Consider the following 3,803-nt stretch of genomic DNA (forward strand, 5'->3'; position numbering starts at 1 on the left):
TAATCAGCCATGTGGCCATGGCCAATGTTCTCAGTCTCCCTGAGTCTCAATGCCCTTCGTAAAATGGGACTAACAATGCCCATCTCTTGCAAGGATTACATGACTCATGGTTGCTTAACATCTTGCAAGGATTACAAGAAATAATGTAGATTCACGCCCAGTCCAATGTCTAGTGATTACATGAATGTTAAAGATGATTTGTTAAATGTGTAAATAAATGTGATTTATGTTTGTTCCTTTATGTACAGTGGCATGGATATAATCTGTAGATGTATGTATTGTGCTTTTCTGCTCCAAAAGCATCTCTGTAGCCTGGTATCCCATCCTAGCTAGAGTGGGGTTCAAAAGGCCATAGCATTAGCAGTGTGGGACCCTGCTGATAAGCCAGGGAAGAGAGTAGGGGAAGTTGCAGAAACAAGAGGAACTCCCCTTTCCTGTCTGGCTAGGATTTGTTTGTCTTTCACACAGACTGTTCCCTACTGATATGGGGGTCTGTAGAATGTCCAGCTTTGATTGGCATCTCCAACACAAAGGGAGTAAGGAACCCCTTACCCTTCAGGAACTGTTTTCCTCTGAACTTACAGAGTCCCAAACACATTTCTCTTTTCTGGCACCAATGGGGAGAACAGCAAGCCATGGAGAGAATCCAGAATCACGATATCAGAGCTAGAAGATCTCATAGAAAGGAGGAGGTAGAGGGATGGGGTTCAGAACATGGGTTTGGGTATCAGAATGTCTGGACCCAAATCCTGACCACACCACTTACGGGTAGCCTTGGGCAAGTTCCAGAATCTCTTTAAGCCTTAATTTTTTTCAGCTGTAAAATGAGAGAAAGAATATTACTGACTTCATATGAAATGAGGTGACCCATTGTAAAGCACTCAGCACAATGCCGGGCACATACTGAATGGACAGTGTTTGAAGGCTCTTACCAGTTTTCTAGTTCTGCAGTTTTATAGTTGAAGACCCTGATGGCCAGAAAGGAAGCACGGCTCATTAGCTGTCCACCCGTTCAGGGCTACTTCCCAGGCAAGGCTGTGCCAAAGGCGTTCCCATGAGATCAAGGCCCTGCATTCACTGTGCCAAGGAGCAAGAATGGGTGCCACCACCCTAGCTGTGGGGTTGGAGCTTTCAGAGTATGTGCAAAGCAAGGCATGAATCCCACCCAAGTAATCCCCAAAAGAGAAAGTCCCTTCCTGCTGGCATTATTCATTTTGTAATTAACAAAAGCTAGGAGGCCCTTTCTAAATTTTGGCTTGGAGGCTCAGAGTTTAGACTTATAACAGCCACGAACAAGAGTTTATTGTGAGCTTGTTCTTACTTGCTGAATTGAATGCGTTATTATGATCCCTGTGCAACTAGGGGTCAAGAGCTAAGTACCTGGGGCAGAAAGCTGTGTTTTTGAGATCAGGGGACAAAGTGTCCAGGAGTGGAGAGACTTCAAAAATTGAGCCATGTTTCCAGGCTCAGTAGTGTCCAGACCGCAACTTGATTTGGAGCTGCCTTTGCCTCTAAATGTTCAGGGAGGGGTCTGGCACTTTAGCTGGCCCCACCAAGGCCTGGGCAGCAAACCCAGTTTCTGGTGACCTTCATGCAGGCTTTTAGGTTGTACTTTGCTTTGTTTCGTTGTTTGTTTCTCCAAAGCCGGGTGGCCTTTCCCTACTTCTGGGTGGGGACTGGGGGAGGGGGGAGGCGAGAGGGAGGATAGTTTGCTCCCATCTCTGCAGCTGTGTTTACACTTCCCTGTCAGGGACTGTCTGGGGCCCAACCTTCCTTTGGTTCCCTGTGTCCCCTTGGAGAAACGCTATTTGATATCCCTATGGGCTTTACAAAGGAGAGGCAGAATGAGCCCAGGGGTCACCATTCAAAGGGACCTGGAAGGAGGAAAGGAGGAAGGTTGGAAGGGAGAAAGGAATATTGCAGAAAACAGTGTTTTGAATTCTGGGAATTATCATCTTCTTCCCTTTCTACCAGTGGCCTGAAGACCAGCAGGGGACAAAAGTAAACTTAGAACTCGACAGCCCCAAAAGGAACAGAACACATGACGTGTCATTTCTAATCACTGGATTGAAAAAATCTTGTTTTATGACGGGGATTTGAGTGCACAGAGCAGAACAGTCTTCCCCAGGCTTCACTTGGGGCCAGTGGTCAGATACAGCAGGTTAAAGCCAATAAGATCACGTTCAAGTACACGCAAATTAAAAAGGATTTAAGAAAATGGTCAAGTAAATAATGCTCTTCTTCTCTGGGGAGCAAGTTGAGCTGGTATTAATCAGTAGTATTGCTGGACTTTTGGCCAAGCCTGGGAGAATGGCTGCCAAGGCAAATCAGGCATCAGGTTACAGAAATTAAACACATAATTTTATTTTTCCGCAATAAGGAACTTTCAGAAAAAGAACCAGCCCTATTGGGCTCCTCGGCACACTTTGTCCAGTTTCGTTCAGCCCCAGAGGCCTCCAAGTTTAAGAGCAAGATGAGCAACTGGAGTCCAGGAGTGACACAGTTATTCCTTTCTCCTATTAACGGCCTGGGGGCGGGGCTGGGAGGAGTGGGGCAGAGGTGATGGTACTGTTTTTCAGAGGTCCAGCTGCCACATTTGCCAACAGTTTTTCTGTGAATTTATAGGACAAAAACCTGAAGGGCTGGGAAAAAAACGTTTTATAGAGGAAGAGCTGGCCAAACAAGCACTGGCCGATAGTGTGTCATGGCCCACAGTCTTTAAGGAAGAGCCGGGTCTCAGAAAACAAACAAACAAACAAAAAACTCTCTCCCATCACAATGAGGAAGACCCAGTCAACAAATTTTCACCAAGAACCCCATGCTTAATGGCGATATGGGAACTTGATTTTAAAATCTTCCAGTGAGCTTTGCGCAGTGGCAGTATCGTAGCCAATGAGGTTTATCCGAGGCGCGATTATTGCTAATTAAAATCCTCCAGTGATCAAGGATTACCAATGACTGATTTAGTCCTATGTCAGGTATCATGGTGATTAGGAAAGGGATACAGCATGGGAGTGAACATGAAGTGGTACTGGGGTTGAAGCAGGGGGAGATCCAGAAGGGCTGGGAGGCTTAGTGAGGAGGTAGAGCTTGAGCTGGGCTGCATGACTCTGATCTACAACTTTGAGGTAAACCTGGTCACCTTCTTTCCTTCCTGCTTCAAAATATTTCTGTAGCCATATATTCTTTGTTACCACAAAATTTTTGTTATCCTTCCTCTTGTCACTTGGCTTACTCTCCTGAAGCAATGCTAGCTATCCCTTCACATGGTGTTATATACCAGCAGTGAGCCGATGGTACCCATATCTCTTCCCAGTCTCAGTCCTGACATTCAGATCTTCTGAACATTTCTTCTTAGATAACCCCTTTTTTTAACCTGCTGCCTCTCTCTCCCTCTATTTTTTTTTAAGATTTTATTTATTTGAGAGAGAAGAGATCACAAGCAGGCAGAGAGAGAGGGGGAAGCCGGCTCCCCGCTGAGTAGAGAGCCCGATGTGGGGCTCAATCCCAGGACCCTGAGATCATGACCTGAGCCGAAGGCAGAGGCTTAACCCTCTGAACCACCCAGGTGTCCCCCTCTCTCTTCCTCTTTTAACCTTCTTTATTTCAAGAATTATTTATGTGGCATAATGATTGTGAAGTTGGTTACACAATGGGATCACTTGGCATTCTCTTAGAACTCTTAAACCCAGCTCATACCCCAGATCAATTAAACAGCCTCTCTGGAGGTGGGAGACAGGCATTAATAGTTATTAAAGCTACCCAGGTGATTTAAATGTGAGTCATACTTGAAAACCACTGAT

At 45.6% G+C, this 3,803-nt stretch overlaps 1 pseudogene; it reads left to right on the forward strand.

Moving 5' to 3' along the window:
* Positions 1 to 2,863: 2,863 nt before the first annotated feature.
* LOC122907972 lies at positions 2,864 to 2,977 on the forward strand (annotated as a pseudogene).
* Positions 2,978 to 3,803: the final 826 nt, after the last annotated feature.

The sequence above is a fragment of the Neovison vison genome, chromosome 5 (assembly GCF_020171115.1).
Source record: "Neovison vison isolate M4711 chromosome 5, ASM_NN_V1, whole genome shotgun sequence".
In the NCBI taxonomy this organism is placed as follows: Eukaryota; Metazoa; Chordata; class Mammalia; order Carnivora; family Mustelidae; genus Neogale; species Neogale vison.